Here is an 11439-nt window from a genome sequence, read left to right as displayed (position 1 = left end):
ATTATTTTTGCATAGGCTACCCCTTTAAAATACATGCAGTCTTGATTCTGTCATACATTTTCAACTTTGATGTGTTGATTTTGCATAAGTCATGGCAAAGACATTCTTTATCTTTTATCGAGTCATTTAGTAGTCTAGTACAAGCAGCCTATAGGCCAAGCCAGTGAGGTTAGTAAAGTTAGGTGGTCAGGTGTGTATAAACTATGTATGCCTGCCTCGGTCATCATAGCAAAGCTTTTGACGGCCTGATGATGCACGAGCAGGCTCCTAAGAGGCGAGGCGGATGAATCCCGACAGATGGCTCCCGGTCCCGTTAACTCATCGCCGTTGCCGTCCCGGTGCGCGTGGATTCCCCGCATTGACTCGTGATGAGTTCAGCAGCAGAGGAGGCGCGCGGAGAGAAAAGAGGGGGGAAATAAGGGGGCCCGCGCGCGCCACACGGGTTTCAGCCGGTGACGTAGCTGCCTGTTAACTCACCAAGCGACATTACCGTATTTACATTTCTGTATCAGAGAACTCGCGAGGTGTAGGCCTACTTCCTACCGGCATTTTATCTGTATGTTTCTAAAATATCCCTTATATACAGCGTATATAGATATATACAGCGTACGCGAATATCTGATAATGATCGTCCCACACCACTGATTTCACCCTATTTAACCACCAATCTGGTAAGTGTATAAACTTTTAGTTTATGATTTTGCTTGTTTCATGTTAAAGCCTCGTTTTGTCTTGTCTCATCTGCTATTGGTTTGATAGCTTTTTGAGCGTTTTATAAGGTTCTATAAGGTATAGCTAGATTTGTACTTTAGAGCTGGTTCTTACAATGAAGATGTTTCACTTCCGATTAAATTGAATCGGAGTTGTGGTGTTTTAATATCTTGCTATAGCATGCAACCCCATTTTGTTAATAGCCTCTACTTTTGGAGATCTATAAGGATGGGAAGTATATGTCCCACTTTGTTTGGTTATATTCACTGAAACGATGTCACCACGAGTTAATGCTTGTGTTCAAGTTTATCCTAATGTCATACTTTTGTTGTGAAGTCCATGTTTAGGATAGGCTATTGTAACATATTTTGGTGGTGTATGTGTATTGTGTTGCTCTGTCTGAGTCTGTGGGATAGTAAAATGAAAGTAATTGGCGAATTTAGAGAGATGCATCTCCCTAGCCACAGAAGGCAATGCTGTTCCCTCGTCAGCAATGCTACAATGTCTCATGGCGAGTGGAAATATGGACAGCGCATGATGCCATGTCTTTATGACTCATGTGTCGCATATAGCCTAGATGAACTCGAGCAGTAGCCAATGCTGGACTATATCCATAATACATCATGTAAATGGTATAAACTGTTATTAGGACACAATAAACATAGACGTTCATTGTTAAAAAGTTGTCAAAACTTAAGAGGTTCTTCTGTCAAATTTTTTCAACTCGCTTCTAAAGTATCCGGATAGTCTGTGAGGGAAACGTTTTACGTGAGATGTGATCCGTTACATTGTAACTAAGTGTGCGTGATGACTTCACTGTAGCTAATTAATCATGGAACCTTCAGGGGTTCCGCTAATGACAACTGCCACTCGGTCATAATTGACTATATCGTAAATATTTTGATTTGGTTTAAGGTCAGGGTTAGGCATAAAGTTAGCAGTGTGGTTAAGGTTAGGTTTAAAATGAAATTTTAAGAAGAGAAATTATAGAAATAGGCGGGGTTTATTACTTTGTGGCTGTGGTAACTAGTGATGACCACAGTGGATAGACTTTGATTCTTCAAAGTAGCCACCCTTTGCCTTGATGACAGCTTTGCACACTCTTGGCGTTCTCTCAACTAGCTTCACGAGGTAGTCACCTGGAATGCATTTAAATTAACAGGTGTGCCTTTATTTCCTTCTTAATGCGTTTGAGCCAATCAGTTGTGTTGTGACAATGTAGGGGGGTATACAGAAGATAGCCCTGTTTGGTCAAAGACCAAGTCCATATTATGGCAAGAACAGCTCAAATAAGCAAAGAGAAACGACAGTCCATCATTACTTTAATACATGAAGGTCAGTCAATACGGAACATTTCAGGACTTTGAAAGTTTCTTTAAGTGAAGTCGCGAAAACCATCCAGCTCTATGATGAAACTGGCTCTCATGAGGACCGCCACGGGAAAGGAAGTCCCAGAGTTCTCTGCTGCAGAGGATAAGTTCATTAGCGTTAACTGCACCTTAGATTGCAGCCCAAATAAATGCTTCACAAAGATTAACAGACACATCTCAACATCAACTGTTCAGAGGAGACTGCATGAATCAGGCCTTTATGGTCAAATTGCTGCAAAGAAACCACTACTAAAGGACATCAATAATAAGAGACTTGCTTTTGCCAAGAAACACAAGCAATGGACATTAGACAGGTGGAAATCTGTCCTTTGGTCTGATGAGTGCAAATGTGCGATTTTTGGTTACAACCGCCATGTCTTTGTGTGGTTCCCACCGTGATGCATGGAGGAGGAAGTGTAATGGTATGGGGGTGCTTTGCTGGTGACACTATCAGTGATTTATTTAGAATTCAAGGCACACTTTACCAACATGGCTTCCACAGCATTTTGCAGCGATACTCCATCCCATCTGGTTTACGCTTAGTGGGACTATCATTTGTTTTTCAACAGGACAATGACCAAAAACACACCTCCAGGCTGTGTAAGAGCTATTTGACCAAGAAGGAGAGTGATGGAGTGCTGCATCAGATGACCTGGCCTCCACAATCACCCAACCTCAACCCAATTGAGATGGTTTGGAATGAGTTGGACCGCAAAGTGAAGGAAAAGCAGCCAACAAGTGCTCAGCATATGTGGGAACTCCTTCAAGTCTGTTGGAAAAGCATTCCTCATGAAGCTGGTTGAGAGAATGCCAAGAGTGCAAAGCTGTCATCAAGGCAAAGGGTGTCTACTTTGAAGAATCTCAAATATATTTTGATTTGTTTAATACTTGTTTGGTTACTACATGATTCCATATGTGTTATTTCATAGTTTTAATGTCTTCACTACTATTCTACAATGTAGAAAATAGTAAAAATAAAGAAAAACCCAGCAATGAGTAGGTGTGTCCAAACTTTTAACTGGTTGTGTGTGTGTGTGTGTGTGTGTGTGTGTGTGTGTGTGTGTGTGTGTGTGTGTGTGTGTGTGTGTGTGTGTGTGTGTGTGTGTGTGTGTGTGTGTGTGTGTGTGTGTGTGTGTGTGTGTGTGTGTGTGTGTGTGTGTGTCAAGTTTTGGTTTCATGAGCTGAAATAAAAGATCCCAGAAATGTTCCACACCCACAAAAAGCTTATTTCTCTCAAATTCTGTGCAGGAATTTGTTTACATCCCAGTTAGTCAGCATTGCTCTTTTGCCAAGATAATCCATCCACTTGACAGGTGTGGCATATCAAGAAACTGATTAAACAGCATGACCATTACACAGGTGCACCTTGTGCTGGGGACAATGAAAGTCCACTCTAAAATGTGCAGTTTTGTCTCACAACATAAAGCCACAGTTGTCTCAAGTTTTGAGGTAGCGTGCAATTGGCATTCTGACTGCAGGAATGTCCACCAGAGCTGTTGCCAGAGAATTTATGTTCCCGTGGTGGTGGGGTTATGGTATATACAGGCATAACCTACAGACAACAAACACAATTGCATTTTATCGATGGTACAGAGACACCGTGATGAGATCCTGAGGCCTATTGTCGTGCCATTCATCCACCACCATCACCTCATGTTTCAGCATGATAATGCACGGCCCCATGTCGCAAGGATCTGTACACAATTCCTGGAAGCTTAAAATGTCCCAGTTCTTCCATGGCCTGCATACTCTTCAGCCATGTCACCCATTGTGTCTGTTTGGGATGCTCTGGATCTACGTGTACGACAGCGTGTTCCAGTTCCCGCCGATATCCAGCAACTTCGCACAGCCGTCGTAACAGGAGGAGTGGGACAACATTCCACAGGCCACAATCAACAGCCTGATCAACTCTATGCGAAGAAGATGTTGCACTGCATGAGGCAAATAGTGGTCACACCAGATACTGACTGGTTTTCGGATCCACATCCCTACCTTTTATTTTTAAGATATCTGTGACCAACAGATGCAAATCTGTGTCCCCAGTCATGTGAAATCTATAGATTCCGGCCAAATGAATTCATTTCAATTGACTGATTTCCTTATATGAACTGTAACTTAGGAAAAATCTTTGAAATTGTTGCATGTTGCGTTTCTATTTTTGTTCAGTGTATATCTATCATTGATAGGTTTAGGTTAGACTGAACTTGAATGACATGCCTGTGACTCCAACATATTTAAATGGAGTCTACTGTGGTACTACTATAGCCATCTGACATAACTTTGATACCGTAGATGTCTATAGAGCCACACTATCGTCTTCACTTAACTTCTTATGGCTGGGGGCAGTATTGAGTAGCTTGGATGAATAAGGTGCCCAGAGTAAACTGCATGCTACTCATTCTCAGAAGCTAAGATATGCATAGCATTATTATATTTGGATGGAAAACACTCTGAAGTTTCAAAAACTGTTTGAAGGATGTCTGTGAGTATAACAGAACTCCTATGGCAGGCAAAAACCTGAGAAAAAAGTGTGAAATCTGAGGTTTGATATGTTTCTACGGACTGTAACGGAACCTTTTGACTTTTCGTCTGCTCGTGCGTCATGAATTTGGATTACTGGGCTGAACGCGCTAGCAACAAGGAGGTATTTGGACATAAAGATGAACTTTATTGAACAAATCAAACATTTATTGTGGAACTTGGATTCCTGGGAGTGCATTCTGATGAAGATCATCAAAGGTAAGTGAATATTTATAATGCTATTTCTTACTTCTGTTGACGACACAACATGGCGGATACCTGTTTGAGTTGTTTTGGTCTCTGAGCGCCGTACTCAGATTATTGCGTGGTTTGCTTTTTCCGAAACGTTTAAAAAAAAATCTGACACAGCGGTTGCATTAACTTCTTGACGCTACCCATGTCGCAGGATCATTTTAGTCAGCAACCGCTGAATAGCATAGCGCAACAGTCAAATAATATTACCAAAAAAATATTCATATTCATGAAATCACAAGTGCAATATTGCAAAACACAGTTTAGCCTTTTGTTAATCCACCTGTCGTCTCAGATTTTGAAATTATGCTTTACAGCGAAAGCAATCCAAGCGTTTGTGTAAGTTTATCGATAACCTAGCATAGCATAAATCTCACTCTGAGAGCCCCCACCTATCCACTTACGCAATGTGATCTTTCAAGCTCATTTAAAAAAAAATAAAAGCCTGAAACTATGTCTAAAGACTGTTGACACCTTAGGGAAGCCTGAGAAAAAGGAATCTGGTTGATATCCATTTAAATGGAGGATAGGCATGCATAGGAACAGAGAGGTTTCAAAATAAGAGGCACTTCCTGATTGGATTTTCCTCAGAGTTTCACCTGCAATATCAGTTCTGTTATACTCACAGACAATATTTTGACAGTTCTGGAAACTTTAGAGTTTTCTTTCCTAATCTGTCAATTATATGCATATTTTAGCATCTGGTCCTCAGAAATAGGCCGTTTACTTTGGGAATGTTATTTTTCCAAACATAAAAATAGTGCCCCCTAGCTTCAAGAGGTTAAGGAGAAGTATATATAAAGTTCCATGTATAACACTTGTATTTTCATCAGCATTTATGATGAGTATTTCTGTAAATTGATGTGGCTTCTGCAAAATCTCCAGATGTTTTTGGAACTACTGAACATAACGCACCAATGTATACTGAGATGTTTTTATATAAATATTAACTTTATCGAACAAAACATACATGTATTGTGTAACATGAAGCCCTATGAGTGTCATCTGATGAAGATCATTGAAGGTTAGGGATTAATTCTATCTCTATTTCTGATTTTTGTGACTCCTCTCTTTGGCTGGAAAAATGGTTGTGTTTTTCTGTGGCTTGGTGGTGACCTAACATAATCGTTTGTGGTGCTTTCGCCGTAAAGCCTATTTGAAATCAGACACTGTGGTGGGATTAACAAGAAGTGTATCTTTAAAATGGTGTGAAATGTTTGAGGAATTTTAATTATGAGATTTCTGTTGTTTGAATTTGGCGCCCTGCACTTTCACTGGCTGTTGTCATATCAATCCCGTCACCCCAAAGAGTTTTTTAAGTGGAATTTGGTACAAGGCACTATCTGGACCAGTGACACCAGCCCAAAGCAGTTGCAGAGAGAACAATTCAATGTTGTATCAACAATAAATTGCTTTCGTTGATTTCGTTTTTGATGCGCTGTTATTGTCAGCAGTGTTTCCCAGCAGTGAATAAACATCCTGTGGCGGACTGCACTAGCATCGAATAGTCCCCGCGATATGCAACTTTTCAGAGAAGTCAGAACCAATACACACAGTCAGTTAGGAGACACACACAGTCAGCTTACCGATCGCTGCAGCTGTACATAGCCCATCTGTAAATAGCCCATCCAACTACCTACCTCATCCCCATATTGTTTTTATATACTTTTTTGCTCTTTTGCACACCAGTATTTCTACTTGCACATCATCATCTGCACATCTATCACTCCGGTGTTAATTTGCTATATTGTAAATACTTCACTACTATGGCCTATTAATTGCCTTACCTCCTTACGCAATTTGCACACACTGTATGTAGACATTTTGTTTGTTTATTCCATGTGTCACTCTGTGTTGTTGTTTGTGTCACACTGCTTTGCTTTATCTTGGCCAGGTCGCAGTAGTAAATGAGAACTTGCTCTCAACTGGCCTACCTGGTTAAATAAAGGTGGAATGAACTGACGGTTGGTCTCTGACACTATCCACAGGTGTGACCTACTAATTATGACATAATTGTTCCATCATTGGAATGCCTTGCCTACTGGGTGTGTCAGGTCTATCTGTACTATCTACTGTATTTGTCTGTGTGTGTTTTGGCAAACCATGGATTGCCCCTGTGTAGAACTGTGAATCCATTTTATGGATGTCATTTAACTGGCCACAGACTGTAGCCAGCCAGTAATTTAGACATGCATTTCATTTCTCTTAAAACTATCTTCTGTCATTGCCCACAAAAGGAAAACGGCCCAGCAGTGATTAAAGTGTTTGTGATGTCCCCGGAGGAGGACATACTGTATCAGCGTTAACCCTGCTGACACACACCTCTGACACACAGACACGTGTACTATGGACAAACACACACACGCATGTACTATGGACACACACACGTGTACTATGGACACACACACGTACTATGGACACAGACACTGATGCTCCTGAAGCTTTCTCCAAGAGGAGGAGAGTCATGTTATCATGCAGGCCAAATTCTTGGCAGAAAGTTCCATTGTGAAGGGCCAAATTCTTGCTCGGTTAAATAAATAGGCGCCATCCCACTGTAGCTGAGGAGAGGAGAGGGTCTTTCATAACTCACTCCTCTCTGTCCTTCCTTCCTTCCATCCGTCCTTCCTTCCTTCCTTCCTTCCTTCCTTCCTTCCTTCCTTCCTAGTGGCCTGGTTATGTAATGTGTAGGGCTTTGTGACCTGACCAGGGAAAACTCTGGGTTCTAAATGAGAGGGGTTCACCCCAATACCTTCTGGTAGAGATGGGGTGAACCAAGCACGGCCTGGATATAGACGAGGGTGTGTCTATGTGGGAGTGTATCCCCTTATTGGTTTGTAATTTCTTTGAGTGAATGTCTTGTCTCAAGGAGGAGGGAAAGAAGTGGAGTGGATAAGGAGAGAAAGGAAGAGGTTGAGAACAGTGGATAAGGAGTGAAAGGAAGAGGATAAGAACAGTGGATAAGGAGAGAAAGGAAGAGGATAAGAACAGTGGATAAGGAGAGAAAGGAAGAGGTTAAGAACAGTGGATAAGGAGAGAAAGGGAGAGGTTAAGAACAGTGGATAAGGAGAGAAAGGACGATGTTAAGAACAGTGGATAAGGAGAGAAAGGAGGAGGGAAAGAACAGTGGATAAGGAGTGAAAGGAAGAGGTTAAGAACAGTGGATAAGGAGAGGATAAGAACAGTGGATAAGGAGTGAAAGGACGAGGTTAAGAACAGTGGATAAGGAGTGAAAGGAAGAGGTTAAGAACAGTGGATAAGGAGAGAAAGGACGAGGTTAAGAACAGTGGATAAGGAGAGAAAGGAAGAGGTTAAGAACAGTGGATAAGGAGAGAAAGGACGAGGTTAAGAACAGTGGATAAGGAGAGAAAGGTGGAGGGAAAGAACAGTGGATAAGGAGTGAAAGGGAGAGGTTAAGAACAGTGGATAAGGAGAGAAAGGAAGAGGTTAAGAACAGTGGATAAGGAGTGAAAGGGATAGGTTAAGAACAGTGGATAAGGAGTGAAAGGGAGAGGTTAAGAACAGCGGATAAGGAGTGAAAGGAAGAGGATAAGAACAGTGGATAAGGAGTGAAAGGGAGAGGTTAAGAACAGTGGATAAGGAGTGAAAGGGAGAGGTTAAGAACAGTGGATAAGGAGAGAAAGGAAGAGGATAAGAACAGTGGATAAGGAGGAGGAGAAGGAGTGAAAGGAATGTCAGCCAGCATGCCTCAACAGACAGACAGACAGACAAACAGGCAGACCTACAGGCAGACAGACAGAAAAGAGGAGACACCACAATCAAGCTCTTAAATGTCCCAGCTGATAGTGACTGTAACTGTGGTTACTCCAACAGCAACAGGAAGCTTACTGCAGCCTCTCACCTCTGAGTATTTGGGACAAGAGGAGGAAACCAACCTAAACTACACACATTACACTGTATTCACTGGGAACACACACACACACACTGTACAAAGTCATACATGATCTATGGTAATAGTTAACGGGTCAGGTATATTCTTTGTAAGTTGTGGATCTTACTTTGACTCTCCTACACACCTTGGAAACGTTTAATGCCCCGACTTAAAAACATTTTGGCCTGTGTGTGTGTGTAGGATACAGCGGTGTGGCTGGGCTGTTATGAAGCCGTCCGTCTGTCCTGCCGTACATACAGGAAATGGAGCAGTTGGGAACACATCCAGGCGGCCCGTGCCACTGCGGTCCCCATCCCAATGTCAGCCAAGAATATCCCTGCCAAGGAAATTCCCACTTCAATCCCAAATCTGAATTCGACCTGGGCCCAGTTCTCTGGACGCAGGGCTCAGGAACATTGTAATTGAAGGAGAGACTGCAACACGAGCTAGAGGGGGAACTATTTCAGACCTGGAACGCTATATCCTAGTCCTAGTGATCAGAGGGGGAACTATTCCAGAGACACGAGCCAGAGGGGGAACTATTCCTGAGACTCGAGCCAGAGGGGGAACTATTCCTGAGACACGAGCCAGAAGGGGAACTATTCCTGAGACACAAACCATATGGGGAACTATTCCTGAGACACGAACCATATGGGGAACTATTTCTGAGACACGAGCCAGAGGGGGAACTAATCCTGAGACACGAACCAGATGGGGAACTATTCCAGAGACACGAGCCAGAGGGGGAACTATTCCTGAGACACGAGCCAGATGGGGAACTATTCCAGAGACACTGAGACACGAGCCAGAGGGGGAACTATTCCTGAGACACGAACCATATGGGGAACTATTCCTGAGACACGAACCATATGGGGAACTATTCCTGAGACACGAACCAGATGGGGAACTATTCCTGAGACACGAACCAGATGGGGAACTATTCCTGAGACACGAGCCAGATGGGGAACTATTTCTGAGACACGAGCCAGAGGGGGAACTATTCCTGAGACACGAACCAGGTGGGGAACTATTTCTGAAACATGAGCCAGATGGGAAACTATTCCTGAGACACGAGCCAGATGCGGAACTATTCCTGAGACACGAGCCAGATGGTGAACTATTCCTGAGAAACGAGCCAGATGGGGAACTATTTCTGAAACACGAGCCAGATGGGGAACTATTCCAGAGACTCTGAGACACGAGCCAGAGGGGGAACTATTCCTGAGACACAAACCATATGGGGAACTATTCCTGAGACACGAGCCAGAAGGGGAACTATTTCTGAGACACAAACCATATGGGGAACTATTCCTGAGACACGAGCCAGATGGGGAACTATTTCTGTAACACGAGCCAGATGGGGAACTATTGCTGAGACTCTGAGACACGAGCCAGATGGGTAACTATTCCAGAGACTCTGAGACACGAGCCAGAGGGGGAACTATTCCTGAGACACGAACCATATGGGGAACTATTCCTGAGACACGAGCCAGATGGGGAACTATTCCTGAGACACGAACCAGATGGGGAACTATTCCTGAGACACGAACCAGATGGGGAACTATTCCTGAGACACGAGCCATATGGGAAACTATTCCTGAGACACGAGCCAGATGGGGAACTATTTCTGAAACACGAGCCAGACCTGGAACTATTGCTGAGACTCTGAGACACGAGCCAGATGGGGAACTATTCCTGAGACTCTGAGACACGAGCCAGATGGGGAACTATTCCAGAGACTGACACGAGCCAGATGGGGAACTATTCCTGAGACACGAGCCAGATGGGGAACTATTCCTGAGACACGAGCCAGATGGGGAACTATTCCTGAGACACGAGCCAGAGGGGGAACTATTCCTGAGACACGAGCCAGAGGGGGAACTATTCCTGAGACACGAGCCAGATGCGGAACTATTCCTGAGACACGAGCCAGATGGGGAACTATTTCTGAAACACGAGCCAGATGGGGAACTATTCCAGAGACTCTGAGACATGAGCCAGATGGGGAACTATTCCAGAGACACGAGCCAGATGGGGAACTATTCCTGAGACTCTGAGGCACGAGCCAGATGGGGAACTATTCCAGAGACTGACACGAGCCAGATGGGGAACTATTCCTGAGACACGAGCCAGATGGGGAACTATTCCTGAGACACGAGCCAGATGGGGAACTATTCCTGAGACACGAGCCAGATGGGGAACTATTCCTGAGACACCAGCCAGATGGGGAACTATTCCTGAGACACGAGCCAGAGGGGGAACTATTCCTGAGACACGAGCCAGATGCGGAACTATTCCTGAGACACGAGCCAGATGGGGAACTATTTCTGAAACACGAGCCAGATGGGGAACTATTCCAGAGACTCTGAGACATGAGCCAGATGGGGAACTATTCCAGAGACACGAGCCAGATGGGGAACTATTCCTGAGACACGAGCCAGATGGGGAACTATTCCTGAGACACGAGCCAGAGGGGGAACTATTCCTGAGACACGAGCCAGAGGGGGAACTATTCCTGAGACACGAGCCAGATGCGGAACTATTCCTGAGACACGAGCCAGATGGGGAACTATTTCTGAAACACGAGCCAGATGGAGAACTATTCCAGAGACTCTGAGACATGAGCCAGATGGGGAACTATTCCAGAGACACGAGCCAGATGGGGAACTATTCCTGAGACTCTGAGGCACGAGCCAG

At 43.9% G+C, this 11439-nt stretch overlaps 1 protein-coding gene across 1 annotated transcript in view; it reads left to right on the top strand.

The window, feature by feature from the left end:
- Positions 1-513: 513 nt before the first annotated feature.
- LOC139386326 (tumor necrosis factor receptor superfamily member 19L-like) overlaps positions 514-11439 on the top strand; it is a 51881-nt gene continuing 40955 nt past the window's right edge. Inside the window, exon 1 of the mRNA XM_071131849.1 lies at positions 514-671. The gene's annotated coding sequence lies outside the window, so the exon portion shown is untranslated. The remainder of the gene's footprint in view (positions 672-11439) is intronic.

Source organism: Oncorhynchus clarkii, chromosome 27, assembly GCF_045791955.1.
Source record: "Oncorhynchus clarkii lewisi isolate Uvic-CL-2024 chromosome 27, UVic_Ocla_1.0, whole genome shotgun sequence".
In the NCBI taxonomy this organism is placed as follows: Eukaryota; Metazoa; Chordata; class Actinopteri; order Salmoniformes; family Salmonidae; genus Oncorhynchus; species Oncorhynchus clarkii.
The sequence above is the reverse complement of the archived record's forward strand: the minus strand, read 5'-3'. Positions and strand labels throughout refer to the sequence as shown.